Below are 23,894 nucleotides of genomic sequence, written 5' to 3' on the forward strand. Positions count from 1 at the left end.
CTACCATCACACCACGGTGGCCGCCATATAATTATACATGTCATCTCTTAATATCAAATATGTAACTATAACTCTTAAGATCGTTTACATAATGTTTTACACTGCACATTCGTTTCGTATAAGACACACTATTTGTAAATGTACTGCTATTTGCTATTTAGTCCGTTTAAATTGCTCAATTTGTAGAATATTAAATAAATAAATAAAAAAAATAAGTGAGGGAACTGAAGTTTATATAAACAAGTAAGGAAGACTAAATTCGGGTGAAACCGAACATTACTTACCCACCTGTACACCTGAAATGCTGTTGTTGTTTGTTTTGTGTGCTTACTAGTGTTACAAGGCTGCGCAATAATACATATACATTTGGTTCTATTCTGAACTAATTTTTCTCGAGTTATGGCTCCCGAAACATAAAAAATTGCTTAGTGATAAAAGGCACGAGGCCCATTTTTTAAATCCGCTTGGAAAATGCAATACCATTGATATAAAGCTGTTTTTTGCAAAGATATAGCTTATTGTATTCATCCACGACCCTTTTAAAAATCTTTTATATAAAGGTGGGCGTGGTCCTTAACCGATTTCTTAAATGTTTCTTCAAAGCATTCCTATAACGAAAGGCAACCACTCTGCCGAATTTTGTTACGATAGGTTTAACGATTTTCGATTTATGATTAATAATATTTGTAAAATTGATTTTATCACAAGTGGGCGGTGCTTCGCCCATTTGAAATTTTTTTTTTCAAATTTTTATCAAGAGTCTTAGTATCAGTCCACATGTCAAATCTCAACATTTTAGGTGTATTATTTACTAAATAATCAGGTTTTTGGTGGTTTCCAACATGTTATATATATAAAAAGTGGGCGTGGTTATCATCAGATTTCGCTCATTTTCAATAGCAATCTATTCTGGGTCCAGATAAGCTCGTGCACCAAATTGGTGAAGATATCTCAATATTTACTCAAGTTACATGGCTCAATCAAATTTTTTTTTGATACTGATGATTTTGATATATGGAAGTCTATATCTCTCGATTTCTTTATACCTGTACAACCAACCGTTATCCAATCAAAGTTATAATGCCCTGTGTACAAGTACAGCTGGGTATAAAAACTGTGACCCCTCTTTTTGGAATTTCGCGTGCCAAAAGCATGCGTGATATGTAATTAATTTGATACAGCGTCTATTGATGTAGCCTCACACGTAATAAGTCATCAAGCCTTCCGGATGTCTTAAGGTGATACGAACATGTTCGCGACTATTTTGAAAGCCTTTTAGTGTTGTTTACCTTTTCAAGGAATCGAGGGTAATGACACCTCCTGAATCCCAAAAAAGGAACCCACGCACTTTTTGGCCGACAGATCCACGTTGGTCCTCTTTGGTGCACGTTCACCCGAAGAACCATTTCTTTGTAATGCTGATAAAGGTGCGCTTATGTTCGAACGTGAGAAATCGCAATAAGCACCATCCGAGCTTTTGTTATATCCAAATATTCATGTTAAATGTGATGTACCCAATAAGTTGAAATACGTGGAGTCTCATTGAAATTTCATTCTCCAATCGTCTCACATCATCCGATGGACTCTATCGAACATTTTTTAGGTGACGATTTCTGTTTTGAGGCCTAAACGAAACGTTCGGCTCACTTATGCTGGCACGAGTATAACGTGACTAGTGAACAGTTTCCAAACCATAAAAGTTGATGGCCCTGAACCGTTGTAGTATTTATCAAGCCTTTCTTTAGATCCGATGATGTCGTTAATATGCAAAGACGAATGCTTAACCAGCACTCGAGCTATATTTTTTTAAATTTTTGTTCATTTCGGGAATTTCTGACCTCCAGGATTGCTAACAAGATCACTTTGGAATCATTTGGCTTGTTTTCGTTTTAATTTCGGGACTAATTTAGTTCTAATTCAGACCGTTGCGTGATTGTGTTCAGGATTGTTTTGCAATCATTTCGGAATAATTTTATAGACTAGTTCTGAACTACTTTGGAATCATTACTGGACCACTTCGGATCATTTCTGTCTGAGCCTCTCATAATGATTTGGAGCTATTCCGCCTCTAGTGTAAGTACAGAGTAATTTGAGAGCTTATTGCCCCCGTAATATCAAACAGAAGACCAAACAGGACGCCCAAATATAGAATGTATTTTGTGATTGATAGGTAAAGGCCATACTAATTTTTTGGAAGTTCGCAATTAGCGATCGAAGTTTTTTGGCAACGCAAAATTTTTGTGTATGCAATTCAGGGGCAGTCATACCTTGCCTAATGCAAATTAGAAATCAGTTTATTTATATTGCTAATATGTAAATGCGTAAAGTGCGTAACTACCTTAATATGTAGATGTGCAAAAAAAAAATACCAATAGTTAAATCTGGAATATAAAAAAGTGCGTAGCAATTATAATGTTAACAAATTTTGTACGTGTTTTCACCGCCTTAAGCCTGCAAGCCTTGAATCCGCCAGCAATCGCAACTTAATATCACTGCAAAGTCGTACCAACACTGGCAAGAAATAAAATAGAAACTTATTGTACAAGTATATGTGTATGTTAGTCCAAATAGAAAATAAGAAGAGCTTTCCGGACACGCTCATATACTCATATGAAGTATTTTTGAAGGCTGCTTTGAAAAAAGTTTTGGTCATCCCAGTATGGGATCGTCTTTTCGTTTTTTATCGTTTATTTTTTTACTAAAATTTGTATATTGGAGACAATTTGTGTACTGGTCACGATAGGATGGAATCCAGCAACCTTCGCCTAAGGTTTTAACATTAACTTAAATTGGTTATCATAAGTCGAAAGATAATTTTTATTCTTATTCTTCACTTTGTGTCTTTTGTTTTTTCTTTCACCACAACTTCCTGGAAAATAAAAAAAGAGGTTTTGACATTATTTATTTTATTGCTACGGTCTAATGTAGATATTTAGAAGTATGTAGTGTTCACTTTTGCTTTTAGCTACGATTTCCGCAGACGCTTCAAACAGAGCAAAATGTAATGAACGCCTTGTGCAAACGAGCCTAGTTTTCAGCTATACAAACAAACAAAAGCAATGAAAAATTATATAAAAACACTGTGAAACAAAGTAAAATTCTGTCCAGCAAAAGAAAAGTTTAAAGTTTTTTTTTTTTTTTGGTTTGTGTTTTCGTGGAAGGAGGAAATGCTTTATGCACTGACCGGGATATTTAAGCCTCACTGCGAGACTCTCCGAGTGTAGGACTCCCTTCTTCCATGAAGGGTCAGGTAAAAGTCTACCTCTCCGTGTGGTCGCTTCAACCATGGATTCAGTTCAGGGATTAGTTCCCTAGTCCATTTTCCTATGATGCTGTTGCTCCACTGATCTTGCCAGCGTCGGATCGATTCTTCTCGCGCCTGCATGGCAACAACAGCTCTACTTGCTTGCGATCCATTGTCGTATATTGCTTTTCTTTCCTCAGCGAGAAGATATATCGGTATGGTTCCCGCAACGACCAGGACAGCTTCAGCTGATACCGTGCGGTAAGCCGAAGATATTCGCAGCGCCCCTCTGCGTTGGACTGAGGTGAGGGCGACTCGGTTCTTCCGGTATTTCATTACGTTTGCCGATGTTTCTGCACCATATAAGAGTATAGAATCCGAGGCTGATGAAAGCAACTTCCTTGTGCATGGCTTTGCGCCACCTGTGTTTGCCATTAAGCTACTCAAATGCGCTATTGTGCGCGCAGCTCTTTCGCAGGCCCCTATTATTAAAGTTAAAGTTAAAATTAAAGTTAAAGATAAAGTGAAAGTTAAAGTTAAAATTAAAGTGAAAGTGAAAGTTAAAGTTAAAGTTAAAGTGAAAGTTAAAGTTAAAATTAAGGCTAAAGTTAAAGATAAAGTTAAAGTTAAAGTTAAAATTAAAGTTAAAGCTAAAGTTAAAGTGAAAGCTAAAGTTAAAGTTAAGGTTAAAGTTAAAGTTAAATTTAAGGTTAAGGTTAAAGTTAAAGTTTTTTTTTTAAGTTAAAGTTAAAGTTAAAGTTTTTTTTAAGTTAAGGTTTAAGTTAAATTTAAAGTTAAAGTTAAAACTAAAGTTAATCTGAATATAATTTTAAACAAATTTTCATTTATTACCCAAGAATTTTCAGTGACGAGTAACTTTTTATTCTACGTAGTTCAAGTAATTCTTATTCAACATCTCTGAATAAAAGATATCCGCAAGGCCATTTCAATAAAAGGGAATCAGCTCAAGGAACTACTTTCGGGATGATGATTTAAAATTCATTTCCAAATTATTCACGGCTAATTTTAAGAATATTTCTGGAGCAGTTGAGAATCCTTACAGACGTACCTTCAGAACAGTTCCGGGAACGTCTCGAGGTCATTGTGGTGCTATTTCAAGACTATGGCCCCGAAACGATTCTGATATGACCGCAATATCCCAAAACGCTTTCCACAAGATCCTCAAATCCGATATCGTCCTGTGATGCTTTGCAGATATTCATGAAAATAAAATGTGCGAAAAAGATGAAGCAATTTTTTGTTCGCGTTGCACAGTGCAATTGGGTTAAATAAAAAATTAATAGCTTAAAACCATTGGCACGTGTATCCACTAAAAAAATTGACAAACATTAGGCAAGTATATCTACAACAACAAGAACATAGCAAAGTCGAAATATTATGTTAATCAAACTTAAATCAAACAACGTACCGAGAGCAAAAATTAAGTTCAAACACATTCTTGCTTAAAAGCAATAAGGAAAATATACAAAAATATGCGAATAAATTTGCAAAAAATTGCTTGACCATTACGAAATTAGTTGTCTGGCTTGAAGTTATGGAGCTGTCCATTGCCAATGCGTCGCTGTTACTAACTTAGCTTGAGAGTCGATTGTATAGGCTCGTCTTTAACGGCATGGCCTTGCTATTTGTATGTTTCCTGTTGTTGCTTTTTTTGTTTCCTGAGATATGTGCCTAACAAATTTATAAATGTTGTTGCTATTACTTTTACTTCAATTGGGGCTATGCCTATAAACTTGGCATTACTTATGTTTATACAACCCTCAGTTCAGCTGTTGCTAATGGCCGCGTCACAATTTCTCATGTTCATGAGTTTCAATACAAAAGCGAACATCCTCACAATCGCGCAAGATGTTGCGTTTGTAAATATAAGAGAACTTCAGACCTAGCAGTTGAAACTTATTTCGACATGCCCAATCACATACAAAATTTCTCGAAGCATAGTTATAAATATTCCCACTATAATAGAAACAAGTAAAGGTATCTAAGTTCGGTGGTAACCGAACATTATATACTCAGCGTGAGCTTCAATTGTACATTTACTTTCAGATAAATTACTTTTCTACATAAGATGTGGCACCGCCCGTTAAAAAAAAAAAATGTTTCCCCATTTCCTGTTACAATAAGTGAAATATCATTGATTCAAACCAATTTTTTGCTAAGTTATAGCTTATTATTATAGCCCCTTTTAAACTTATTTTATATCTAAGTTGCCGTGGTCTTTAACCGATCCCGTCCATTTTTACTACAAATATTTTCTGCTATAAGGAAAATATGTGTACACAATTTCATTACGAATGTTACATAGAAAATTGCTTAGTCATAAATGGGGCGGTGCCATACGCATTTTCAAAAATTTTAGTGTTTTCAATTTAGAAATTAAAATTTTATTGATACAAAGCTCTTTTTCGCTAAGATATAACTTATTTTTTTCGTCTACGACCCTTCTAAAAATCTTAAGTGGGCGGGGTCTTTAACCGATCTCGTCAATTTTTTCTAGAAATATTTCCTGCTCTAAGGAAAATATGTGTGCTCAATTTTATTACGATCCGTTAATTTTTCTTCGAGTTATGGCTCCCGAAACATAGAAAATTGCTTAGTCATAAAATGGACGGTGCCACGCCCATTTTTAAAAATTGAAGTTTTTCCTATTTATTGTTATAAATGCACTTGGCAAATGAAATACAGCGCTCTTTTAGCAAAGATATAGCTTATCTTATTCGTCCACGACTCTTTTAAAAATCATTTATATAAAAGTGGACGGGGTCCTTAAACGATTTCGTTAATTTTTCTTCAAAGCATTCCCTATAGTAGAGGCAACCTCTCTGCCGAATTTTGTTAAGATAGGTTTAACGATTTTTGATTTATGATTAATAATATTTGTAAAATTGATTTTAGCACAAATGGGCGGTGCCACGCCCATTTAAAAAAAATTTTAAATTTTTATCAAGAGTCTCAATATCAGTCCATACGTCAAATTTCAACATTCTAGGTGTATCGTATCGCTAAACTCTTGAATAAATAACTCCAATATTCAATAATGCAAAATGGCCTTTATTAAAGTACTTCACAATAACACTGATACTTCACAGCCAATCGCTTGCTTAAATCAAACATATGTTATGATTGCTCAGCTTGCGCTCTTGTATACTCCTCAATTTCCTCGCTCGCATACTTCTAGGCGTTTCTAGAATTTACTACTTAGTTACCAGCTATAAACTACGTTTACAGCTTCTCATATGCACGTGTATATGTGAGTGATACTTGCACAAATGATTGCCTACTTTTGTGAGCATCTCAGATAAGATATATGCATGTGTTTGTGCGTTTCTCTCCGCTGCGTGTACGTACATATGTGTAGACATAATGATTGATTTGTTTACGCACATACAAGTGTGTAGGCTTGCTTTATTGTTGTTGTGACTTTAATTACTTAGTATCAGATTAGTGATGTAAATATCACTTAAAAATAAAATAAATAAATGTAAGGCGCGATAACCTCCGAAGAGATCTAAGGCCGAGCTTCTCTTCCAATTTGCGTCGTGCTCCTCTTGATTTTCCCTACAAATTGGTCGGACGGGACCTACATATTTTATTCCGACTCCGAACGGCATCTGCAAGGTAGATGAGTTTTCACTGAGAGCTTTTCATGGCAGAAATACACCCGGAGCGCTTTCCAAACACTGCCGAGGGGCGACCCCGCTTAGAAAAATTTTCTTCTAATTGAAAAACCTTATTTCTAAAGTTTTTATGTTGCATTGCCCGGGGAGTGAACCCAGGGTCTTCGGTGTGGTAGGCGGAGCTCGCTACCATCACACCACGGCGGCCGCCATATGAATATCACTTAGTGTTACTAATATTCGTCACACTGCCCTCCAACTAAGTCTGATCGCTCCAATCAGACAAATCTCTCGATCTAACCGCTGCTACCATCACCCTTTTATTTCTTGGTTTCCCAATGGTTTTTATGCGTCAGATGGTATCACTGATCTTCTTCACAACTTTGTACGGGCCTTCCCAACTGCACCAAAATTTGGATGGAACGCCTTTCCGCCGGTAAGGGTTGTATAGCATATCTCTCTCCCGGAAACCTTCCGAATTATTATCTTGTGGTACCTGTGTTTCATCCTAGTACTCATTATCCTGATTCGTTCCCTCACACTCTGTTGTTTGGCCAACGAACTACGTCGCAGAGCTTGCGCTTCACGAATTGGGTTCGCATATTCAGTATCGTTCCCACGTTTCATAACAGTAGTGCGCTCTGGCTTGAAATTACCCTAGCATTCTTTCTGGGAAACTCTTTCCTTCGTTTTTGTGCATCCATTTGGTTTTGTCAATGTCAGTGTCTCTCTCGCAGGTACTTTTTATTTCGCTTTATTTGGCCCATTCGATCCTCCACCTTTGCCCGATGTACTGCCTTTGACTTTGGTGGTCTTCGCCTCCACCAGCACTCGCTTACTGCTGAACCCTTTCTCAAAACTGAAGTTGAGTGGTACATCCTGGTTCTTATAACGCATAATCCTTCTTTGCATATCGATCCCGATGTCATAGTCAACTAAGAAGTCCACTCCCAATATGACTTCATCAACAATCTCCGCCACAACCAATTTGTGTAGAACCATGACCTTACCAATTAAGACTTCACAGATCACATCTCCCGGATTTGGTTATAATCGCCAGTGACCGTACGCAACCTTGCTTCAGGTAATGGGCTTTACTCTCCTGTTGACCAAATCAGATCGGATCATGGAATGAGATGCGCCCGTATCTACAGTCAGTACACATTCTTTGCCATCCACATTCCCTCTGACGGTAAGACTGCTTGATTTCATTCCAATTTGCGACACAGATACCACAGGACATTCAATAGCTGGAGCTAGCTCTCGATCTCTACATCTTACTCGCTCTTGCTCATCCCCTCCAGCTTTGTTATTAAGACCACCCATGCTGTTGAAACCACTAGGATCAAGATCGCAATGACGTGCAATGTGACCGGTTTTCCCGCATTTGATAACTCTTTCACTCCGCTTTTGCTATCCTTTCAGCACCTTCAATATTGTGTTCACAGTCTGGCCTTTCTACCTCCACACGGCGTGCTTTGAACGCTGGCTTACACAGAAGCGATGCTGTTTCCTGAATCAGAGCATATGATATCCCGTATTCCATTAATAAAGCTCTGGATTTTTACCCTTTCGGTATATTCCAAGGGTGCGTCCGCATTCGCTAAATGTGCCAGCCTTTCAACATCCGACGCAAACTCTTGCAATGTTTCACCAGGCCACTGGAAGCGGTTCAGTAACTCCATTTGGTATATCTGTATCCTATGCTCGATTCCGTATCGCCTCTCTAGTGCGCTCATCAACGTTTCATAGCTGATCCGTTCGTACTCTGGAATGGTCTGTAAGATTTCAGCTGCAGGTCCTTTCAATGCGACGAACAGCGCAGCAACTTTATCTTCAGCACTCCAGTTGTTCACTGCAGCCGTCTTCTCAAACTGAGTCTTAAACACCTGGAAAGGAACAGAGCCGTCAAAAGACGGAGTTTTTATCTTCGGTTGCTTGCTGAAACAGCTGGGCGATTTAGTTGCAGCTCCTGTATACGACCTCTCAGTGTTTCAATATCAGCATCGATTTTGTCCTCGAGTTGTGAAATTTTTGTATTTTGTGCCTCCAGCTTCGATGATACCCTTATCTCCTGCGCCTCCAGCTGCGAGGATATGCGAGCGTCTTGTGCTTTCAACTGTTCAGCCAACTGAGATGTCATATATGTCTTCTGCTTTCCAGTTGAGTTTCCATCTTGGATGTAATCTGTGTCGACATTTCTGAAATACGCGTTTCTTGTGCTTCAATCTTCGATGGTATTTCTGGCGACATTTTTGCAATATTTGTCTCCTGTGATTCCATCTTGGATGTTATTTCCGACGACATTTCTGAAATGCGTGCCCCCTTTGCTTCCATCTTGGATGTTACTGTCGATGTTTGTGCAGATATTGCAGCCAAAATCGTGTTCAAATCTGTGCTCATAACTGTCTGCAATGTTTCGTTTTTCTCTTCAATTTTTGTTGTTGTCTCGTCTCCATCAAGATGAGAGACATACTCTTCCACGTTAATTCCTTCTGCTTCCATTGCCCCTCGTAGTCGTGCCTGAAGTTCGAGTTTATTGCCGGTTGTATTCAATCCACGGCTCTCCAACTCATTCTTCAGTTGCTGGATCTTCAATTCACTCATGTACATACAAGTGTGGCAGCTTGCTTTATTGTTGTTGTGGCTTTATTTACTTAGTATCAGGTTAGTGATGTGAGTATCACTTAGTGTTACTAATATTCGTCACAATATATAAAAAGTGGACGTGGTTATCATCCGATTTCACTCATTTTCAATACCGATCTACTCTGGGTCCAGATAAGCTCGTGTACCAAATTTGGTGAAGATATCTCAATACTTACTCAAGTTATCGTGTTAACGGACAGACGGACGGACTTGGTACAAACAAATTTTTTTTCGATACTGACGATTTTGATATATGGAAGTCTATATCTATCTCGATTCCTTTATACCTGTACAACCAACCGTTATCCAATCAAAGTTAATATACTCTGTGTGCTCTGCTCAACTGAGTATAAAAAGTATAACCATTTTCCATACCAATTGTAAGAGGCTACTCAAATCGCAATCCCGTAATCAGTTTATGCGCTGAGCTTGGGACCCGTCACTGACTCTTTGCTGGATGACAGCAGGTACTTCGTTTTGTCCTCATTCACCATCAAACCCATCTTTACCGCTTCTTTTTCCAGTTTGGAGTAAGCAGAACTAACAGCGCGGGTGTTTAGGCCGATGATATCAATGACATCAGCATATGCCAGTAATTGCACGCTTTTATAGTATATTGTTCCAGTGCGGTTAAGTTCTGCAGCTAGTATAATTTTCTCCAACATCAAATTAAAGAAATCGCACGATGGGGGGTCACCCTGTCTGAAACCTCGTTTAGTTTCGAACGGCTTGGAGAGGTCTTTCCCAATTCTGACTGAGCTGATGGTGTTGCTCAACGTCATTTTGCACAGCCGTATAAGTTTCGCGGGGAAACCAAATTCAGACATAGCGGCATATAGGCAGCTCCTTTTCGTGCTGTCGAAGGCGGCTTTAAAGTCGACGAAGAGGTGATGTGTGTCGATTCTCTTTTCACGGGTTTTTTCCAAGATTTGGCGCATTGTGAAAATCTGGTCTGAAGCCGCACTGATAAGGTCCAATCAGCCGGTTCACGGTGGTCTTCAATCTTTCGCACAATACACTTGAAAGGGCCTTATATGCGATATTAAGAAGGCTGATTCCACGATAGTTGGTACATTTTGCAGTATCCCCCTTCTTGTAGACTGGGCAAAGAACACTTAGATTCCAACCGTCGGGCATGCACTCGTCCGCCCATATTTTGCTAAGAAGCTGCTGCATGCGCCTTACCAACTCTTCGCCGCCTTACTTGAATAGCTCCGCAGGCAATCCATCAGCGCCCACGGCCTTGTTGTTTTTCAATCTGGTTATTGCTATTCTAAATTCGTCATAATCGGGCGGGGGACATATATTCCATCATCATCGATTGCGCGATCGGGTTCTTCATCTCTGCGCGGTGAATTGGTGCCTCAATTTAGGAGAGCAGAGAAGTATTCCCTCCATAATCTAAGCACTCTCTGGACATCAGTTACAAGGTCGCGTTTTCATTCCTACAGGGGTTTGCCCCGGTCTTAAAACCTTCCGTGTGTCGCCGTATTTTTTGGTAGAATTTTCGGGCGTTATTCCTGGTGGCTAGCAGCTCAAGCTCCTCGCACTCACGCCTTTCTGCTACTGCTTTTTTCTTCCTGAAAAGGCGTCTCGCTTCCCTTCACGATAGCGTTCACACACTCCTCTTGTCGCGCTCGCTTTTAACGTAGCCCTGTAGGCAGCGTCTTTGCTTTCGGTTGCAACGCGACATTCTCCATCGTACCAGTTGTTTTTTCGTGGCCGCCGGTAACCGATTTTTTCCTCGGCGGCAGTACGAAGTGCTTTGGAGATATGCTCCCACTGCTCCTGTATTCCTTCAGGATGAGTTGTGCTCTCAGAGAGCAGGTGTGAGAGTCGAGGTGCGAAATCATTGGCAGTCTGTTGTGATTGAAGCTTTTCGACGTCTAGCTTTCCTTGTGTTTTTTGTTCCTTGGTTTTAGCCGCGTTGAGGCGGGTGCGTATTTTGGCTGCAACGAGATAATGGTCCGAGTCGATGTTAGGTCCTCGGATCGTGCGCATATCTAAAACACTGGAGGCATTCCGTCCGTCTATCACAACGTGATCGACCTGATTGCGAGTATTTCGATCAGGAGACAGCCATGTAGCTTGATGTATCTTTTTATGCATGAACCTCGTGCTGGATATGACCATGTTTCGAGCACCGGCAAAGTCAATCAGCCTCTATCCGCTTTTATTCGGATAGCGGCGAGACGCTCGTACACAGGCGTGAACGCCAGCACTTGGCGACAAAGTCTCTCTCCCACCACGAATCCGACGCCGAAACTGCGCTTATTCGTATAGCCACTCCAATAGATGTCACAATTTTTGATCGTCTTTCTTCCTTGCTTCGTCCAACGCATTTCTTGAATGGCGGTGATGTCAGATTTTGCTTTGACGAGGCCGGGCATCTGCACCAATCCCGTTCAGGGAGCGGACGTTCCAGGTGCATGCCCTCAATTCATTGTCCTTCAAACGTTTGCCATGGTCGTCATAAATAGAGAGTGTATTTATCCGAGGCTTGTTGTTATATTTCATTGGAGTATGGTTTTACGTGGCGGGTCCCAAGCCCAGCGCACAACCCGCTCAGCGGGGGTGAAAATATTACTTGCACGTTTATATAGCGAGCCGCTTGTCCAAGACAGACGCCCGCTTGCAGCCGCACCTAGAGGTGTACAGACGCTGCCGATGAGATCTCCCCCGGCTAGCCCTTAAACCGATTATGTCAGAGTGGCCGCCTTCTCGCATTAGCTCACCGCTAAACGGATGGATACTTGGCCGCAAGCGACTGGCAGTAGTGAGCTGCTTGAACCGCATGCAAAAGAATCGCTCTGGTCATTCCCAGGTGAATGGCGGTCAGAGGCTTTCCCCACTTTCGTGGACTTCTACACACGGCTCCACCCTCCGGACCCGTCACGTAAAATAGAAAATAATGAGTACAAGGAGAAGGAGATCTAATTGACGGCAAAATCTGATGCCATACAGAAAGAACAATGAGCGAGGCAATGCAGAAGAACAAGGTCTACCGCAGTGGCAAAGCGGTATGATATAATATATTCCAACGGCTAAGTTTCACTCACTTTACAGTTGCTGAAAATATAGTTATTAGTATTACTACGCTTCAGCATAAAAAGATACGCCAAGGTATTTCGATGACTCCTGATAGAAGACGACAAAACTAAATTGTTCATGCCGCCAGGCATAGCTCCAGTGTTCTGAGTGTGCGCATGGTATGAGGTCTTATTATCTACCCGGACCAATGATATGTATATTTATTGCTCATTATGTACTGTAGCTGCGGACAGCATAGGTTTCCAATGAACCTGCGCCGAGCTGTTCAAATACTAAAAGATGGTAAAGAGCATGTTATAACTCCTATGCAAATGTCTAGACGATCGCATGCCTCCAGATGGGAATTTAAATGTGTTTTGTCCAACTCACAAGAAAGGCGATCGTGCAAAGCACGCTAACTACTCTGAAATCAGCCCAATTATATTCATATTCATATTCAGTTTATTCAGTCTATGATTTACATCTTGCAGACTAGATATAGAAATTATAAAAAAAAAGTAAAAAATTACAATATGCATTGATAATAGCTAAAGAAAGTATATGCATAATAGTAGAAAAAAGTTAAACTAAATATCTAAATGTAAATGCAAAAGTATTTGGGACTTGAAAACATCCCTCAACTGAGAGAAATCAATATTTAGCCATCTCGAAAGTTTATTGAATTCTGCTAGAGAGCGAAGAATAAGATCGAAACGGACATAGTTCATTCTGAAAGAGGCCACATAAAAAGGTAGGAAAAAACGAAGTAATCACTGGGCACATTGAACGTGATTTTCCCGAGCAGGTCAGGGCAGTTTACCAAAAACTTGCCACGAGATCAAACACGAACATAAGCCCATGCAGGGTTCTTCTAGAGTACAGGGGTTGTAGCTTAATCAACGTACACCGAGACACATAAGAAGGCTGGAAGGTGGATCCTCGAAATGAAGAGATCCAAGCCCAAACCGAACAAATTTCCTTTGAACCCTTTCAATTCTAGCCGCATGACAGCTGCAAATAGGGTTCCAAATAATATAAGCTTACTCGAGCTTTGAGCGAACCATGGGCCTGGCACCGCCCCTCTTATGACTAAGCAATTTTCTATGTTTCGGGAGCCATAACTCGCAGAAAAATTAATTCAGAATAGAACCATATGTGTATGTATTATTGCACAGCCTTGTAACACTACTCAGCACACAAAACAAACAATAACAGCATATCAAGTATACAACTGGGTATGTGATGTTCGGTTTCACCCGAAATTAGACTTCCCTACTTGTTGCACAATCAAAATTTTTTTCTGCGGAACGTTTTGCCTTTTTGGCCATCGGTAAAAATCAAAATAAATGCATCCTGCCTACATCATGTTACAATCAAATATACGACATAAAATAATGAAGTAAAAACCCCCCTGAAAGTACAATCCTAGATCCGCCACTGATTTGGTACAAAACTGTTTCAGATTCAGGTTAAAAATTTTGTGTATTACAACAACGACCATTGAATTTGACATCAATACAGTTTTATAAGCAAATGCACAGTACTGAATTAAGCTGCCAAACTGAATTTGGCTGGCGAAGGACTTAAAAGGCGGCGTTTTCTACGCCTAAGTTTAATTAATAAATTAATAAGTAAAAATGCAACTACGAAAACCAATTTTTGTCAAATTTTATTCCTCTTCCAATTCTCAATTCTCAAACCGCATTTGATTAAACGGTTTAGTACTTTCTGCAACAAGACCACTACGTTTAGATAAGGTTTTTTTTCACCGTTTCCTGGTCTTATAATGGTGCTTGACATTTAATGTCTTAATGCCAAAAAAATCACAACATCCTCTTCACGGTATATTTTTTTATTGAGATAAGTTCGGTTTTTCTGCTGAAAATCTTAATGAAATCGCATATTTTTATACTCAGCTGAGCAGAGCTCACAGAGTATATTAACTTTGTTCGCATAACGGTAATCCGTAACGGCATAAACTAATCGAGATAGATATAGACTTCTATATATCAAAATGATCTGGGCGAAAAAAGAAATTTATTTAGCCATGTCCGTCAATCCGTCCGTCCGTAAACACGATAACTTGAGTAAATTTTGAGGTATCTTGATGAAATTTGGTACGTAGGTTCCTGGCTACTCGTCTCAGATTGCTATTTAAAATTAACAAAATCGGACTATAACCACGCCCACTATTTCGACATCGAAAATTTCGAAAAACCCAAAAAGTGCGATAATTCTTTACCAAATACGGATAATGCGATGAAACTTGGTAGGTGGGTTGACCTTATGACGTAGAATATAAAGTAAGTAAAATTTTCGACAATCGGCGTGGCACCGCCCACTGATGAAAGAAGGTAATTTGAAAGTTTTGCAAGCCGTAGTTTGGCAGTCGTTGAAGATATCGTGATGAAATTTGGCAAGAGCGTTACTCCTATCCCTGTATGTGTGCTAAATAAAAATTAGCAAAATCTGATGACGAACACGCCCACTTAAAAAAAAAATTTTAAGTCAAATTATAACAAAAAATTGAATATATTTACCGTATATAAGTAAATTATGTCAACATTTAACTCCAGTAATGATATGGTGCAACAAAATACAAAAATAACAGAAAATTTCAAAATGGGCTTGGCTCCGCCCTTTTTCATTTAATTTGTCTAGAATACTTTTAATGCCATAAGTCGAACAAAAATTAACCAATCCTTGTGAAATTTGGTAGGGGCATAGATTATATGACGATAACTATTTTCTGTGAAAAAGGGGCGAAATCGGTCGAAGCCATGCCCAGTTTTTATACACAGTCGACCGTCTGTCCTTCCGCTCGGCCCTTAACACGATAACTTGAGCAAAAATCGATATATTTTTACTAAACTTAGTTCACGAACTTATCCGAACTCACTTTATCTTGGTATAAAAAATGGCTGAAATCCGACTATGACCAGGCCCACTTTTTCGATATCGAAAATTACGAAAAATGAAAAAAAAAAAATGCCATAATTCTTTCCAAATATGAAAAAAGGGATGAAACATGGTAACTGGATTGGTTTATTGACGCAAAATATAACTTTAGAAAAAAACTTTGTAAAATGGGTGTGACACCTTCCATAGTAAGTAGAATAAAATTAAAAAGTTCTGCAGGGCGAAATCAAAAGCCCTTAGAATCTTATATAAATAAATTACAGGTAGCCGACAGATGATGTTCTGGGTCACCCTGGTCCACATTTTGGTCGATATCTCGAAAACGACTTCACATATACAACAAAGGGCCACTCCCTTTTAAAACCCTCATTAATACCTTTAATTTAATACCAATATCGTACAAACACATTCTAGAGTCATCCCCGCTCCACCTTTATGGCGATATCCAGAAATGGCGTCCACCTATAGAAATATCGCCCACTCCCTTATAAAATACTCTTTAATACCTTCCATTTGAAACCCATGTCATACAAACACATTCCAGGGTTACCCTAGATTCATTTTCCTATATGGTGATTTTCCCTTATTTTGTCTCCAAAACTCTCTGCTGAGTATGTAATGTTCCGTTACACCCGAACTTAGCCTTCCTTACTTGTTTAAAAGAGAAACGTACTAATCGCACACATAAATAGTGATCAACAAAAATAAAAAAGAATAAAAGAAATAGGCAACATTTCAGATAAAAATGCCAACAAAAACTTTTAAAACTGCAAAGCTATTAAAACTCATTTGCTTACTGAGTGTGAACTTTATGCTCTTGGCGTTTCAGCCGTTTCAAGCTTGGCTTTAGTTCAAAACATAACAAAATCGTTTGCATTGTACATACATATGTAAGCATGTTTGTTTGTACAAGACTTTATTATTTGCAATATCTGTGGAAGCTTCTTCTTCAACATAAGACTGATTCCAACCTATCTACTCGTGCCTACATTTGATCGCATCCCAAAATGGTCGTGACATATTTGGGGTTTAAAGAAACAAAAAAAAAAAAAAAATAAGTAAGGAAGGCTAATTTCGGGTGTAAATGTACATTACGTACTCAGCTGAGAGTTTTGGAGACAAATGTTGACGACATAATTTACTCATATGTTGTAAAGATATAAAATTTTTTGTTAAAATTTTACTTTAAAAATTCTTTTTTTTTTTTAATGGGCGTGTTCATCATCCGATTCTGCTAATTTTTATTCAGGACACTTATAGTAACAGGAGTAACGTTCCTGCCTGCTTGCAAAACTTTTAAATTACCTTCTTTTAAAAGTGGACGGTGCCACGCCCATTATCCAAAAATTTACTAATTTTCTATTCTGCGTCATAAGGTCAACCCTCCTGCCAAGTTTCATCGCTTTATTCGTCTTTGGTAATGAATTATCGCCCTTTTTAGCTTTTTCGAAATTTTCGATATCGAAAAAGTGGGCGTGGTTATAGTCCGATTTCGTTCATTTTAAATAGCGATCTGAGATGAGCGCCCATAAACTTATATACCAACTTTCATTAAGATACCTTAAAATTTAATCAAGCTATCGTGTTTACGAACAGACGGACATGGCTAAATGAATTTTTTGTTTTCGCCCAGATCATTTTGATATACATAAGTCTATATCTATCTCGATTAGTTTATGCCGTTACGGGGTACCGTTATGCTAACAAAATTAATATACTCTGTGAGCTCTGCTCAGCTGAGTATAAAAAAGAATAAGAAACAAGGAACAGTTTAACTCAGTTTAACTCAACTTTGAGCATTTTTTGCTTTTACTCATATCTTCGCGTGCGTTTCTAAATACTTACGAACTTCTTTCTTTTTTTCAAACATACGTGAATTTAACTGTTCCTTGTAGTATGAATGGTGTTTTTGACAATGATGAGGATGTTCACTTATATTTTAAATTACTATGTATCAACATATGTACATGTGTGTGTGAATATAAAGTGGGCGACACAAAGATAAGGGCACCTCAATATTACTTCAAGCTTTGCATAAGAGGCCACGCCACTCATGACTGTTTCGCGAAAACTGACCCTAATTGAGAATGCCAAGGAACAAGGAAGCTCAAGCCTTCCTCCACCTGCCTCTTCCAACTCAGTGAAGGTCTTCTCCTTTTCTCTGTATCGCAATTGGGTTGTCGAAAGGAATACTTTTGAGCTGGAACGTCTGTATCCACAAGCATAAGCAGACCTAGCCAGCGAAGCCTTTGGGAATTTATTCGTTAAACTATACTCATGTCTCATAGGCTTATCATTAAATCTCCGAAGAAATTTTCTGTCAAATACTCCGACATTCATCCCATCTGCTCTCGACTCTGTCAGTGATTCCGAGCTATACCTCAGGACAGGTAAGATGCGATACTTAGGAAGCGTGATTTTTGTTCGTAAAGAGAGAACTTTACTCAGTAAGATGTTGCACTTGTTGCCAAGAGTGATTCTCAAACAGATTTATAGGCTGACATTGATTTCCAGATACACGCAGTTTTTTATAATTTATTAACAGTAAAACATTAACCGGAATTACTTGTAGAATTATCGGACACTTTTTCTATCAGCCAGTATCTCAAACTCCTCGCTCTTACGTTGTTCGGCTGTACGCTTGTTTTTGAGTCACAGTAACGATCCCATACATCTCAAGTTGCAACGCTCGTATGCAGCGTGCCTTTTTGGATGGTGCCACTCTTTCCGAGTTGAGTTATTTTATCAGGCTCGTTGGAATGTAATGGTGTCCACAGCAGCGGCACCTAGTGAGCAAGAGTGGCAGTTATCAGCTACATAGTCAGGTAGAAAATTGCTCTAGCTGTTTATTTCGTGAGCAGCTTCTTGACGGCAGCAATTTTCCTTGGTTTACTGCGTGTATTTTTATTTTGCCATTGATTTGAGTCGATATTTAGACCTCGAAGATATCTCACATCAAAGAAACTCGCTTCTGATCAGAATTGACTTAGTTTATATATCTGTGCTAGCACCTGGAAAAGCAGATGAACATATTTCCGTTGGGAAATGTTATATCGTGAAAGTTGAGCGTTGCGACTGTAGGGCAAATGCCCGTTCTTTTATCCACCCCAGCAGTAAAGTCAGCAAACAGTTATTGAATGTGTTTTTAAATTGAAATACCACGCCTTGATGCGGATCGCTGCGAGACGCTCGTTCATAGCCATGAAATACAGTATTTGACTGTTTTGTCTCTTTTTCACTACAAAATTAACACCGTAGCTCTGACTTCTGCTTCTTTATTTATGGCCACTGGATTAGACGTCGCAAGGTTCTATTACACACTTACATGAAAACGTACTTCGAGTTTCTTGTATGACGATGATATCAACCTTTGCTTTCACGAGGACATCCACCAGTCCGGCATCAATATCTTACCTTGAAAATGTCCCAACCTTCCAGTTGCATGCGCTCAAATCAACTCAACCTTGACGCACTACAACATTTGTTCTCAGGCTTTTTACTCCATCGCACGAGGGGATTAAGAGTCACGCCACCTAGACGGGAGAGTCTCTGCATTGCTAAAGTGACGCACTCGCAGGGAACGTGAGCAGGCTATTCATCCTTCAGCTCACAAACGTGACAGAATTTTGTATCGGAGAGATTTAACTTACTTAGGTAGGTGATGTCGTAGGCTCCAGTATTCCGTATAGTACCCAGTGCAAGTTCGTAGGGCCCCAAGTCGTAATACTTTAAACGTTTGCCGTGGTTGTTGTCACAAAAAGAAGTTCTCATTGCTATGTTTTTAATGGGTAGGAGCTTTCAAGTGGCAGGTTGCAGGCTTAGCACACACCTCGAATATAGCATATGGATTTAGCCGACGCTTACGACATAACCTTCCGTGGTTATATTCTAAGCTTCTCAACCTGCTGGGGTGAAAAATACTGAGGTAAACCTCTTGGTTTAAGTCAGAAGATAGTTTTAAACATCTTTTTGGTCATAAGGACTAAACTAAGCCTTTTTTTCTCAAATAAACTTAAAAGTTTTTCTGTCTGGCGTTTAGTCAGTGGTTTGGCAAATACTCCGAATTTATTTCTTCCATGAAAAGTTTCTCAGAGGAAATTACAGCTGCCGTTTTAAACATGTAGGTGTCTGCCCGCCAATGTCTAGGAAAATTTATAAAAACAGCATGACGAAAATTGAAAGAGAAGCTCTGCCGAAATGTCTTCATCCGATGAAAGCATTTTTTGGCAGATAAAATGTAAAACACAAATGAGACAACGGTCTTGAGTATATTTACTTGATGCCAATCTTTACTTCATAAACTGAATGAAAAATTTAAAAGGGGACATACCTTCACTTACCAAAAATCCGTTGTTGTTGTTGCAGAAATAAAGCCCCCCCCCCCTCTAGAGCACATTCCCTTTTCTTATGATGAACTTCTTATTTTGTCGCACATATCCTGTTCATAGCTGCGTACAAGTATCTGCTTGGGCAATGGTATTTTTATTTCTTTTTATGTTGGTTTGTGCTCATTGTTAAACGAGGAGGAAGACAACGTTTTCGGGCAACATAAAAAAAAAACTTGCTACCTTATGCATACAAACATACATACAGGACGATAAAAAGCTAAAGCATCCCAATAATAATACACGCTGAAAGAAATCCCAACAACAAACTAAAATATTTTGAGGGGAAAAAAAGAAATAGAAGATGGCCTAATAACGCCTTAACGCTGATAAAAGCTGCTGTGGACGCTCCTGTACCCCACTGCCATTTACTACGCTTGTATTTGAAGTAGACATATGAGTTACGTACATACGCAGTAAAATTATGTAGAACCTTTTTCCATCTTCAGAGCACGCCTACCCGACCTTATTCCGCTTGCTTTACGTAGCGCGTCGATCTCGTACTCAAAAGGCCGTAACATGATTCCAGTTAAAGAAAACTTGTTTCATAATGATTTGATTGTCTCAAATCATTAATGTTGTTGGTGTTGCTTTTTTTTTAAGTTTATGTAACCTATACACATTTCGATATACATTTTTATAACTAAATTTTGTTTTTGCAATTTCAGCATTTCGCACATAATTTCTGACCAACGTCCCATCCTCATAAGTGCCGCAGCATAACACCATTTCAGCATACAAAGTAAGTAATACTTTGTTTTCTTTTATAGACTTTTTAAGTTTTTTTTATTATTATTATTCCACTTTGTATTTCTTGTCGCATTTCTTTGGAAAACGCTTAAACCGATTTTACGCTTCAGTTTTTTAATTAACTTTTGTTTCAGGTATTTGCTTATTTCGGTCTTGAGAGATACTAGGAAGTTGACGCTAATAAATTCACACAGCGTTAAACAAAATTAAGGTCATATTGTTTCTTCCCAATAAACGTATTTGCGTTTCAAAAGTATACAAAAATAATAAATATAGTTAAGAACATGGCGGAACGATACAAGGTGGCAGCATGGTGACATACCTACAAACATAAATAAAAATTCCATGTACTTTGTTTTTGTAAATTCGATAGACAAATGTCAAAATCGTACTGCGTCGGAAGTTGATGTATCAAATCAAATAAAAATATCGTATAATCAGCTGTCCCATTCTGCCACCTTGTATCGTTCCGCCATGGTTAAGAATAAAAAGATGATAAAACAATTTTAAGGACTACCTTTATATAAATGGACCAAAAAATAGATGACAATTTTTCCTTTAAAACAGACATAGTCTTGTTGAATTTTGACTAAGAAACTTTAACAATATAGCTCTTGTAAAAGAATTTTGGGATTTAAGAATATCTATATTCGGCTTAGGTGACTGTAGAAAGTATCGTTGCCAAATGTCCCGTATTGGCCCGCACATCCCGTATTTTTCACAAATTTTAAAGTGTCCCGCCGGGAAATGCTATGTCCCGGCATTTTCACAATATCAAAATTAATAAATTATAATCAGCTACGAAACATGGCCATATTTGCGGCTTCGATTGTATTCAGCTCATTAGCATATTGCATGCAACTCTGTAAAGAAGAAAAAATTTTTGATCAAATATTGCACTGTCACCGAGTTTTAAACTATATTTCAGGTCTCAAGTCTCTAGATATCCAGGAAGTTAGTTAAAAATCGATTGCAAGATTCCCAATTTAAAACTACTTTGCTCAATATCTCGATCCCTGCGACACCTAGCAAATTTTTTTTTTATAAAATATTGCATTGTCGCCGGTTTCTGACTTACGGTCCAAGTTTCATGTCTCCCTTGATACGTATGCAAAGTTTCAAATTAATCAGACTTCTAGAAACCGGTGAAAATTAAGCTCAAAGTTTCCGTTACATACATAGATACAGGCCAAGCTAATAAAAGCGTTTTAAAAATGGATTGGAAAATTCCCAAATTAAAATTTGTTTTCTTACTATATCGAACCGCGTGCCACCTAGCGATTTTTTTTTTTTATCAAATGTTGCATTGTCACCGGGTTTTGACCCACGGCCCAAGTTTCAAGTCTCTAGCTCACCGGCAAGTTACTCAAAAATCGATCGGAAGATTCCCCTCATTTTTCAGGGATTTGTAGTTATATCAATTAGCATGCCACCTAGCGGAATTTTTTGATAAAATATTGCATTGTCACCGGGTTCTGACTTACGGCTCAAGTTTCATATCTCTGCTCATCGGGAAGTTACTCGAAAATCGATCGCAAGATTCCCCCCGTTTTTAAAGGATTTGCAGTTATCTTGACTAGCGCACCATCTAGCGGAACTTTGTTTTCTACAAGTTGTATTGTCACCAGTCTTCTAACTAAATGCCAAGTTTCAAGTCTCTAGCTAACCCGGAAGTTAGTTAAAAATGGATTGAAATGTGCCCAAATTAAAATTTGTTTTTTTACTATTTCGATCCGCGTGCCACCCAGCGAATTTTTTTTGATCAAATGTTGTATTGTCACTGTGTTCTGACCCACGGCCCAAGTTTTATATCTCTAGCTCATCGGGAGGTTAGGTTAGGTTGAACTGGCCGGACCTTGAGGACTTCACATAGACTGATTGTGTCCGCAGTGTTACCAGAAGTTTATTTTAAAGACCAAACTAAAAACCCTTATCAAAACCCAGGACCTATGTTATAAAATAACTTCTTGGCAAATACTAGAAGCTTCCTAGGACTTAAGCTACTTGCTGCTTCTAGATCTGACAGCTGTATCACTCCTAATAGCTGAAGTCTTAGCCTGGCAAGTGCAGGACACGAGCACAGAACGTGCTCGATCGTTTGCTCCTCCAACCCGCACCTCCTACATCTGCTATCACTGACCAGGCCCAATTTAAAGGCATGTGACGCCAGAAGGCAGCGTCCCGTCAGAATACCCGTCATGAGTCTACAGTACTCTCTTTTTAATGATAGAAGCAACTTTGTTAGTGTAAGGTCGTAAGACCTATACATAATCTTCGACACTTTACAGCCCCGCGCTTGAACCCACGCCTTTCCCGCTTGGTCGATCATGTGCGCCACCACCCCCCTTCGCTTAATCTCGCCCAGTCTAATTGGGACGTCTACAAAGCAAGCTTCAAGGGATGTGCCCTTTTTCGCTAGTTCGTCCGCTTTTTCATTCCCATCTATTCCCATATGCCCTGGGATCCAATATAGATGTATGCTTCTCCCTGTCCCGATTCTCTCCAGAGACTGCTTACACTCTAACACGCATTTAGATGCTATGGCTATGCGAGATTATTGCCTTAATTGCTGCTTGACTGTCAATATAAAAGTTAACACGGTTGCAGCTTAAGCTATTCTCTTCCAGGGTTTCTACTGCTTTGGTTACGGCTAATATTTCCGCTTGGAAAACGCTACAGTAATCCGGCAGCCTGTAGGATCTGCTTATTTCCGGATCAGCACAGTATACCGCAGACCCTACTCCTTCCACTACTTTGGAACCATCTGTATACACGTGTATCGCCTCGTCCGCCATTTGCGCACTCTTGCGCCAACCGTCCACCTCTATTGTGGCCTTAAGATCTCCCTCGAAGAGCAGATAGGGAATCAGGTAGTCTGTTCGTCTTGTGATTGATGACGCTGTACTACTATGGCCATATGGTCGCGCTCAAGCTGCCCCGAGGCACCGAGCCTGGTTGCAGTTGTTAATGCCATGTTCTTTGCTACCAGGTCCACAGGTGGAATGTGTAGAATGGCATACAGTGCAGCCGTCGGGGCTGTTTTCAGCGCTCCCGGAAAAAGGATGTAAAGAAATCAAAAAGCCAAAGCTATAAAGACAGAATTAAGGAACTCAACAGAGACCCGCATAGCAAAAATGTATGGAAATTTGTACGTAATGTGAAAAGAAATGCTAGCTTCTCAAAATGTAGCTGGCCAGAAGAAAACAATGCTCCCTACCTAAGTTTTATTAAGGAGCAGGTAGGTCACTGATCTGACAGTCAACAATTTAGTTCTCAGAC

General features: G+C 39.2%; 1 long non-coding RNA gene across 1 annotated transcript in view; it reads left to right on the forward strand.

Annotated features, from left to right (window-relative positions):
* Positions 1 to 23,894, forward strand: part of LOC137251341 (uncharacterized) — a 383,967-nt gene that overhangs the window by 77,498 nt on the left and 282,575 nt on the right. Inside the window, exon 2 of the long non-coding RNA XR_010953215.1 lies at positions 20,534 to 20,607. This is a non-coding gene — a long non-coding RNA (uncharacterized lncRNA). The remainder of the gene's footprint in view (positions 1 to 20,533; positions 20,608 to 23,894) is intronic.

The sequence above is a fragment of the Eurosta solidaginis genome, chromosome 4 (genome assembly GCF_040869045.1).
Source record: "Eurosta solidaginis isolate ZX-2024a chromosome 4, ASM4086904v1, whole genome shotgun sequence".
NCBI classification, from domain to species: Eukaryota; Metazoa; Arthropoda; class Insecta; order Diptera; family Tephritidae; genus Eurosta; species Eurosta solidaginis.